Source organism: Gigantopelta aegis, chromosome 15, assembly GCF_016097555.1.
Source record: "Gigantopelta aegis isolate Gae_Host chromosome 15, Gae_host_genome, whole genome shotgun sequence".
Taxonomy (NCBI): domain Eukaryota; kingdom Metazoa; phylum Mollusca; class Gastropoda; order Neomphalida; family Peltospiridae; genus Gigantopelta; species Gigantopelta aegis.
The window spans coordinates 936,105-947,194 of record NC_054713.1 but is presented as its reverse complement, the minus strand read 5'-3'; the positions used below and the strand labels follow the sequence as shown (position 1 = coordinate 947,194).

Sequence of the window (11,090 nt, the reverse complement as noted above, 5' to 3'; positions counted from 1 at the left end):
TGTACTTGGTTGAATTTCATTTTATTTCCTAAAATATATTGTTTTCGTAAGTACGAAATTATTTGAAGACAAAATCCAGTTTGGGCTTCTTACAAATATTAAGACGACCAGAAACACATTGAATATACAGACACTGATATTCTAAACAAGAAAATATATTTATCATGTAAGTTTAATCGTAGAAATATTTTATTAGTAGGAAACATCTTACAATGCAGCAAACTCAGGAATGCCCTTTAACAGCAGTATGTACATGGAAATATCCTCCCAAAAGCATCAAACTGACCCTCATAATTTTTTTTATTACATGTCCCCCAATACAAAAAAAAATCAAAAAAATAAAAAATCAAAAAATCATTCTTTTCATTTGATAGATGCTGGATTGTTCGGGGCACTTCATATTATGAGGTCCGCACCTGCACACGCACCCACGCACATACTTTTAAACACTATATATACCACATATCCCACTGTCCCCTCTCCATTCTCTCCTTTTGACTTCCATCTCATTTCTTCCCGATCTGGCAAGTATTCGAAGAGGCTGAAATATTATTGTCAGGGCCCCGTTCCACAAAGCGATCTTAGCGCTAAGATCACCTTAAGTGCATATGTTAGCTGTGCAGTTGCGGTGATCTTAGGTCTAAGATCGCTTCGTGGAACGGGGTCCAGGTGGTAAGTATTGCTGCTGTAACTATACTGTGGTGCGCCAGGAATAAAATATATCAGGTGGAGTAGAAAAGAAGATAACGGTTGATACGCACTACAACAACAAATTCACTTCCTGAAAAAGAAAATGTCGACGTTATAGGTATTTTTTTTATTGTATTATTTTGTACTGTACCGGTTGTAAAACCTATAATAACCAGCTTTAACACCACTATAAGTTTCGTGGATGATTTGTGTCCACACAAGTGAAAACACGTCAACACAGACTGAAATGTTTTACTTTTCTACTCTGCCAATGTCATCGAGTTTCGAGACTACCGTATATATCGAAAGTCGTGATTAGAAAAACCGTCCCATCTTTATTTCCTTGTTCTTACATACCTATTATCAATTATTTCCCTTCATTTGTTTTATTCCGTCTACTTTTGAATTATCTTTGTCTAAATTTCATTTCTTTTTTAAAGAAAGTAAAAAGTTACAGGCTTGCCATTTTTGGGACGTCACATATGGCTCTATTACAACCGTGTCCGGTGTATCGGCGCGTCCGGTGATTCGGCGCACTTGCGATTTTGCTTAAGTATGCTTAGGAAGTTGTCATGTTGTCGGTGTTTTTAACAAATTAAAATTCATTTCCTTTTTCAATAAGTAATGAAGTATCAACATATTTATTCTTAAAGGTGCAATTATTTTTTTTTTTTAATTATCAATAATTATATCATAATTTCAAAATAAATCATTCACCTTTTTTTGTGTATATAAACATGAAGTAGGTCAGCCTTATTGATATTTGGAATGTTAAAACCAGTCTAAAAACACTTTTCCCGCATGTTTAAAATTATAATAAACGGTATACAAATTTGTTTCGGTTATTTTTATTTCAACTGAAAAGGAAAACACATACAAATGCAAACAAAACGAAAGTTTTACACCTTAATTGACTCATTCCAGTTCACAATTGTCACATCGTTACAAAAAATAAAAGCAAACTGAGATCTGCGTGTAGCAGTCTAGCCGAGAAAAAAACAATCCATGTAGGCAACTTAGGGGGACCAGACAACTCGGCCCACGTCGAGACAGCTCGGCCCTGTGGCCGAGTTGTCTCGGACAACTCTGGGCCGAGTTATTAGACTGATAGAAGGGGCATGCTGTGACACATTATATGCGTGTTAAGTATGATAGTTAGCCATGTCGTAGTGTCGAAGTATTGTACTATAGTAATAATAATGCATTATACTGATAGATACCGCTAACTATATGGTCACCATTAAGAATGACAATTGTGCATGTCGTACGCGCATATAGTAGTGTCGGATGGGTTTCTAGAAGTATTGTACTATAGAAATAACGCAAAAGACATCATTTGCCAAATTCCCACATTTATTACATTAAATACATACACACATATGTACGCAAAAAACCAACAGAACACATATACATAAATAGTTATAATAACGATCATCTCCAATGTTTAGGTCACCGACTGTAGAACAAAAACAAATTATTCGAACGGTGAAAACTATCTTCAAAGATAAATGGATCAGCAATTTATCAATCCAACATGACACTTCCTTTCGGGACGTTTAGGTTACGGGGGGGACTAATTCAATACTAACAAAAACATATTCTTTTATTTCGGTGAGAATACTTTAATTAAAAAAACAACACTTGTCCAACAATAGACAAGATTGTCCCTGTGCCGAGTTGTCTCTGGACTCCGGGCCGAGTTGTCTCACGGTGAGCCGGGTTGTCTCAGAACTCTGGGCCGAGTTGTCTGGCATTCGCAACTTAGCCATGCATGACAATGAACATGTATGCATCTGCAGTTTTGTGCCACTCAAGAAAACAATTCCGAAACTGATCATGAGATGGGCCATGTGTGATCGTTCATTTTCATAGTAATATTTTTAACAAGACAAAACAAAAAAGTACTAAAATAATCCTGGGACAATAGTGTAGCGTTTATGGGCTACAAAGTGAGGTCATGAGCGGTCTATAAATAGCGGGGTCAATGATCCACATCTACTGTGCCGAATCACCGGACATGCAAATCGTTTTGGATACAAGGGGGTGCCTATATTTATGCACCATTTTAAAATGTTTATTTACTACAGATATAAAACAATTTGTAGTGTATTTCAGATTGTGCACTTCTTCATTGGTGAGAGACACATTTTATTAAGTATTTCACAGTGTTCACAGAAAATGGTCCTTGAATGCTTAGGTACGCTGATACACTGGACAGCACTAATAATTATTTAATAATAAGCTTTTAGGCTAACAGTTATGAACTAATCGAGACAATAGAGGTATTTCGCATTCCTATTGCACATGCGCACGAAGAGTAACGTCCCTTGACAAAATAGACTGAAACTAGGCTATTTACAAATTGGGGGGCGTGACAGACTGGTTGTTATGGGTGACTTGAGTAGCTTCGTAGGAGACTTTTAAACTTTGGCAACTAACATGTACATATTTCGAATTAGATGGTATAATGGCCGTAGAAAACGGTCCGCTTAAATTTACAGCGGAATGGTTCAAATTAAAGGGACATTCCTGAGTTTGCTGCATTGTAAGATGTTTCCGACTAATAAAATATTTCTACGATTAAATTTACATATTAAATATATTTTCTTGTTTAGAATACCAGTGTCTGTATATTTAATGTGTTTCTGATCGTCTTAATATTTGTAAGAAGCCCAGACTGGATTTTGTCTTCAAATAACTTCGTACATAAGAAAAAACAATATTTTAGGAAATAAGATGAAATTTAACATAGTACAAATATTAGAACGATCAGAAACACGTTTAATATACAGTCACTGATATTTTATGCAGAAAAATACATTTGATATGTAATTACAATCGTTAAAAAGTCTCTGTTAGTCGATAACATCTTAAAAATTGCAGCAAACTCGGGAATGTCCCTTTAAAAAGCAGTGCATCAACTTGGAAAAAGTCTCTGCGACTCGTACCCGAGGTTTTGATAACGCCAGATTAAAAGACTGTCTCGTAAAAAGTATAAACAAAACAGTTGACAGATTCCATAGGTTATGGCATCGACAGGTTATGGCATCATCGATATATATATTTGAGATTGAGAGAGAGAGAGAGTGAGTGAGTATATATATACACACACACACACACACACACACACACACACACACATATATATATATATATATATATATATATATATATATATATATACATACACACAGTCAAACCTGTCTTAAGCAGCCACACAAGGGAGTAGATAAACGTGGCCGATTAAGACAGGTGGCCGCTGAGTACAGGTTGCCACATATATAGTCTTTAAAAATTTTTTTGTTGTTTCTTGTTTTACCGTCTGTACTGCTAATTAACGGATTTGTGCTTCATAGTTGACTATAAATCAACTTTTGACATGTCGCCTCCTTCATAAATAATGCAAATAGAATATATTAAATTAACCGATCTCCACAATTTTGTTTTCTTTTTCCATTTAATTATTTAATTCCGACTTCATGCGATGTATTGTTATAGTAAGTGAATCTACAAATGTCAAGCGTAGCCTGCCTCAGAGGCAATTAGATGCATGTCAGATTCATACTTCCTTAATTGATACACAGTGGAGATGTCGGGACTGAATGGGTACTAGTATTCCTGAAGGTGTGAAGATCGGTTATTTGCTGCACCTATCGCTGTTGTTAAAATATCCCTTTTATATAAGAGTAAAACTTTACTGTGACCGCTTAATGCAGGTATTTTAGCGATTTGGGATCCGATTTAGGTGGCCGATGGCCGCGTTAGACAGGTGACGGCTTATTACAGGTGCATTTACATTATAAATCTTTTGGGAGGAAAAAAGTGGCCGCTTAAGGCAGGTGACCGCTGAGTACAGGTGGCCGCTAGGACAGGTTTGACTGTATAAATATATATATATATATCAGAAGGTGTTTAGTTGCATTTTTCTTAGTGTCTATCTAATTGGGAAAAGTTAAAAAAAGGAATTGATTTTATGCTGTTACATGTATATCCATAAAGTGGGAATTTAAAAAAAGGGGGATTTGAGGGGAGGGGGAGGGTTGAAGGTAGGTGCCGTTCTGTTTACCCATACACACATTTTTATACAGTGTCAACATGAATGCATTGGGTATTATACAAAATATATTTATTTTCTTTACTGTTAATGTGTTTTCCACCATATCTAAGTATATAAAATACTAGATGGACCTGTGTAGGAACGTCCTGTACACAGCCGTCATCACTCTATATATATTTATATATCATTATTATTATTATTATTTAAGGAGAGTCTGTTATTTCTTTTACGTTCATTGGGGTATGAACAAAATAAATCATCCGTAAATTGTGTGAATCGGCGAAGCCGTTCTCACAAGTTTGCGGATGATTTTTTTGTTCATACCTAGATGAACGTAAAAGTAATAACACAGGACCAGACAATACTTATAATTAAATTTGAAACACACTGAGTAATAATAACATTAAAAGTTCATATATATATATATACTGATATATAATATATATACATATATAATATATATATATATATATATATATTCTGTTGAGTATTGTCCGAAATATACATATATTTTCTGTATATACAAAATATATATTTATTTATTTTATTTACTGTTTACTACCATATCTAAGTAGAGAATACTAGACCGCCCTGTATAGGAACGTTCTGTACATAGCTGTCCTGACTACATATATTTTTTATATATTTACACACGCCACGTTATATATTTTATTGAGTATAATTCGAAATATACATATATTTTCTTTATATACAAAATATATATTTATTTTCTTTACTGTTAATGTGTTTTCCACCATATCTAAGTATACTAGACCGCCCTGTGTAGGAACGTCCTGTACAGAACCGGTAAGGTTTTGGTCCCTTATACGTTCACTGGCTTCCCTCCTACAAAATGTGCCGAACAAACCCTCGTACTTAGAGTAACATTAAAATCGTTTTCTACGTGAAACGATTACCCACAATCGTTTCCGATATCCATTGGCTGGATATCGATGGAAGGATAACGAATTTCCCGGACATATGCGATTGGAACAGTTAATAATTGAACAATGGTCGTGGCCTCCCATTGCTTTTGCCCCCCAATTTGCAGATAGGTGTATTTTGGCGAGATCTCTCGCGAAATCTCGCGGTTTGCGTCCTCGAGTAACTCCGCAACGGGCACCTGCGCAGTGGAATGAGAAAGAGGTCTATTGTACCGACTTCGCTGATTTCCATAACAAGTGCATTTGTGTAGGCTACTGGATCCACTACAGGGATTGCGCTGTCATTCGCCAAAGTCGCCAAAATTAAAAAAGATTTTTTTTTCCTTCTCGATTTTTCGAACCAAACATTCCTTCAACCAGTTTTGTTCTGTTGATCCGCCTCGTGGTGTGAATAAGTGCTATTTGCATGTCCGCAGGGCCAGTCTACTATTCAGTAGTGTACTGCCAGCTGCTTGTCGTAAAGTTAGAAAATGCGATTAAATAAAAAGAAATACTGTTTAAGAAATGTTGCATTGTTAATACTAAATGTTTGATTACTAGCAACAAGAAGTTTTAATTTTTATTAGTCCTGTTTTGTCGTACTGGTTAAAGGTAGACTAAACTCCAACAAGAGCCTTAAGTGTTGGAAAGATGCATACGGGCCATTCCATGGTAATTATTTAAGCCAGGACGTGACATTCTGACTCTTATGATCTATTCACTAAAAATCCTTTTTAAATGGAAATGCAGTTTTATCATTTATAGACTCATTACATATAGTAGTATAAGCATGTTAGGCCTAAAAAATTTTTTGTAAAAAACCCAAAAGACTTAAGCGTGAAAAATAAAATGTGCCAGGACGTGACGAAAATGGACATCACTTTTTTAACAATGCAGTAAATTCCAAAACTCTGCTCTCCTAATAGAATGTTTGCTTATTGAAATACACTGTTTAACACAATATCCAGTCTATTTCTAAATGCTGTATAGCAATTTACTAAAAAAAATATTCTTTATGATGTAACATTTGATTTTTTTAAAATTTGTACGAGCCAGGATGTGACTTTTTGTCCAGTTCACTTATACAACTAATAAATGATATGTATATCAAATACTACTAATGAAACAGTGTTAATTTATGAAATCAATGATATTTACTTGTTTTAAGTGTTTTTATCATCAAAATAAGTGTATAAAATCCTAATTAATTGAACTGTCCTTGTGCAAAAAAAAGTTCTCATACAATATTCATATAAAATATACTTTCATAACCAGTGACCATACTGTCAACAATATTGTTTATCCTGATGCTGCTAAGTCTGGTGATTTTTGTCTTCCCATTACAATACATGTACAAACTAAAAAGATGAAGTATAAGTATAACTTTTTTGTTGGCTGTGGCATCAACTTTTGCATTTAGATCAACATTGATTGTACAAATGTAGCTACATTTTTCATAAATGACAGATCCTGCATCAGTACAGCTTCATTTATAGTTGTATCTATGAATGTTCACCTCAGTGCACAACAAATTTTGTTTTTCAACTTTATTATTTTAAAATTAAAAAAAAAAAAATTCTAATGTTTTAAAAACATTTATAACATATATTGAGATAGATCTCTACAGATGCACTATCAATGATACTGAATAAGTTTATGGTAGGCCAGACATTTAATTCTGTAGAAATTTGGTTACAGTTTACCATATATTTTAGAATTAATATATTATTATATTTTGCCTTTTGTTGGTATTTTTATGATCATCTGAGTTAACTGGAATTCAAAATATGAACCCCAGTCAGTACAGAAATTATAGTTTTTGGACAGTTTCTTCTTTCTATTCATCATTATCTGATAGGCCAAACTATCAACAATGTATATTAATATAAACTGTTGATGGTTGACAATATCAAAAATCTCAATCACACAATTGATTTGAATCCCCCCAACCCATGTTTTATGATCAACATATATCTTTATGAATTACATCCTTCATTGGAGGAATGTTGGTTTATATATTCTAATTCATGTTTGAATACCTGTATCTGCCAAGGAATAAACTTTACATTTTAGCAGCACATTGTATTTGAACAATTATTTGACACAATATTTATTGTACGTGTACATACCAGTTTGGATTTCACAAAATGGAACATTTGGTATAAATACAATATTCTTTAAATTGGTGGATTATCAATAATTCATTGTTTGGTCAAAATATAGAAGCATAGAATTAATTGATAATAGTATTTTTGTATCTACATAAATCCATGTTAAATATTAGAATATGCTCCCCCAAACATCCAGTTTCTCCGTTTCCGATTCTTGGTGGTGAGAGCAAAAATATTGAAATATTTAGGTATATGTGCATTATCTAGTCAGTTTTGTCAATTTCTCTATATAGAGAGATTTAATACATTTTTAATCTTTACTCAATTCAACATGCCAACTTGAATGTCACATCCTGGCTCAATGTCACGTCCTGGCTCAAAGTTTGAGGTGGTTATTTTAATCAGTTAATACAACCAGTCATCATTATATCTTTTATTTATACTTGGAACATTGAGAAGAAGGAGAATTAAAAGGGATTTTTATTTCTGAAAAAATAGTTTTTAAATGAAACTAACTTTTATATGTCAAATCAGCCAGGACGTGACATTAAATATTTTGAAAAATAATTTAAGATACTAAATATGATATGAAAGAAGACAAAGTAGTATTTTCATATGTAGTATATTTTAGATATGATGTCCTGATACCTAATTTTTAAATTTGACATAACAGTAATGAAATATTACCAAAAAAACAAATGTCACAAATGGCTTACAAAAATTATTTTTTCAAATAAAACCATCATTAAAACCATTAAAACAAAAGTAAATTGGCGATAAAAGTATATTTGTATGTGCTTAAGGGTGTTAACTTTAGGCTAAAATAAAAACTTAGTTTAACAGATCATTTTGAAATTTCCACACCCATGGACCAAATACCATGGAATGGCCCATACCCGGACCACCAACACATACTGACACTTTAACAAATCAAAAACGCGTAATTTTAGAGTTAATAAAAAAACATGATTATTCCTGCTCACTGGGGGCAGCCATTTTGTTTCGTTTTTTTGTGACGTCCGGTGGTATAGCTTGGGGCGAAGTGGCGTCAGCTCCTTCTCTATTATGCACAGTGTAAACAAACGCTCTAAGTTACGACAAGGCGCTTCGCTTTCATCAACCTGACTTTTAAAACAACATAAATGACTTGATAGTATAATATGCTATTTAACTAAATACATGTATATTTCAATTTCCATCAATATAACGAAATGGAGTTACAGTATTTTTTTCTTTTAATAATCCAAAGAAAAAATGCATATTATTAGGCCTATTGCAGGACTCGAACTTAACGACGGCAATTGCCATTGGTGACATATAAACTGCCGTCGATTAGGGGCGTCACCGGTGGCACTTTTGTGCCGCCGGATAAAAATTACTGCCGTCGGTAAAGCTCCTCACCGACGGCAAAATGTACAAACGTGTATGAACATTACCTGTAAGTATTTAACGCGGACGTTTGGGTCCTGGTTGGAGTTAATGGGCATTTAGTTAGTACCACGCGATTGAACTATATTTAGTCATGCGCGTACCCTGTCTTGTTGTATTATATACGTTCTCACTGTATTTTGTCTCCTTGCTTTCGTGTTATGCTGCCCCTTTTCACGTTTGGCAGCCCCATTTGTTTTTCTGCACGCCTCTTTATTTTTCGGCATCCTGTTATAATTTACAGCACTCAGCTGCGCTATTTAAAAATGCACACTGAAAAACATCGATCAGTCTGCACACTAGACATCAAAGGAAACAAGCAATGTTGTGTACGAAAGCGCAAGTGTCGAAAAACTGCAGTAGCTTATGGAAGTTACCGTAACATAATTTAACACTATTTTTTAACAGCCTCATACCAGTATCCAATTGTATGTTTGATACACAAAATAACAGTTATATTTTAATTTAGCAATGAAAACATTTTATTTTTATCGTTTCGGCAATCTCCAACTGAAAAAACAACTTATTTGGCGCCAAATTTGTCACATGATTAGTACGGTCATTCTGTCTCTTGTGTCCACTAACTCGTGTCTGATATTTTAACCTCACTTGCAGATTTAATTGTTCGTAACTGATGATTTTTACTTATTGTCAATAATTTTGTTTATTCTGCAATTCCTTATAAAATATTAGAAACGTTTTTTTGGGTTTTTTCTTTGGGGGGGGGGGGGGAGATATCACCTCTTATAAAAACGGAAGTAGTAGACATTATTAAAATCATTTATCTTGGGTGCCAAATAATATATACACCGTCTTTACCAATAGAAACTACTTTTTGTCAGCTGGCAATATCAATGTGATCGATTCACTCAATGAAGATGGAAATAAAAAGAACAGAAAAATGTTATCCCACAGTAGGGGATCGCTTAAAAAAATTCTTTATTATTTTTTAAATATCTTAAAATCTTTGATCATTTTAGCAAAACGAATACCCGTGAATGTCAGACCGACACTCTGTTTTAACAGTACACAAAAAATAAGGCAGCTTGTACATCGAACTACCTTTCGGTACCAGATACCGAGGGACAAAATAAGGGATAGGTATTTCTACAAAGTCGACCAACATACAACGATATACGGTAACCAAACATGCCTTTTTTTCTTCGTTTTTCCTTTAATTTTCACCCAGCGAGAACACTATACAACTTAATGTCATCCATAGAACAATTTTCATGTCATATTCACCGAAAACTTGGGCAACTCGTCTCAGAAACACCAGGTTCCATTTCATGTTAGCTTATGCTAGTAATCCATGATTCCATTTATAATAAATTCTTGTTTATTGAAGTTTATTGACATAAACTGAAGATACTAGACTACATGTACATACAGAAAAATAACCTTTCAGTCAAGTTTAATTGCTGCAAAAGTCAGTTTAACAAAAATTGCCGTTGGCATACTCAAAATTGGGTCCTTTCACCGACGGCAATTTTTTTTTTTTTTTTATTGCTGTGGGTGTTAAATTCTTACGTTCGAGCCCTGTGCATTATTATTCACACTCTCCAAATTGAAATTATGTGCGCTGTACGAGCACAATCGCACTCACGCAATATACAACCCTTTTCTGGTGCCAAGTGGCCTAATAAAATAAAAAACTAAACAAATTTTACTGATTTACTTGAAAGGGGGATATTTGTTTTTGGTGACAGATTTCCTAACAGAAATTATGCCGTTATTAAATAAAATTATTTAATTTATTTGATGTAATATAATTAAAAATACAAAGATTGAACTGACACGTCACTGCAGACTGACTACATACGCTATATATGATAAATTGTCATCCCCTTGTAACCCCATTGTTCTTGATTGTGCATGTGT

The 11,090-nt window shown here is 33.9% G+C and overlaps 1 protein-coding gene across 1 annotated transcript in view; it reads left to right on the top strand.

Annotated features, from left to right (window-relative positions):
* Nucleotides 1–738: 738 nt before the first annotated feature.
* LOC121390226 (ubiquitin-conjugating enzyme E2 J2-like) overlaps nucleotides 739–11,090 on the top strand; it is a 29,208-nt gene continuing 18,856 nt past the window's right edge. The window contains exon 1 of the mRNA XM_041521997.1: nucleotides 739–808. The gene's annotated coding sequence lies outside the window, so the exon portion shown is untranslated. The remainder of the gene's footprint in view (nucleotides 809–11,090) is intronic.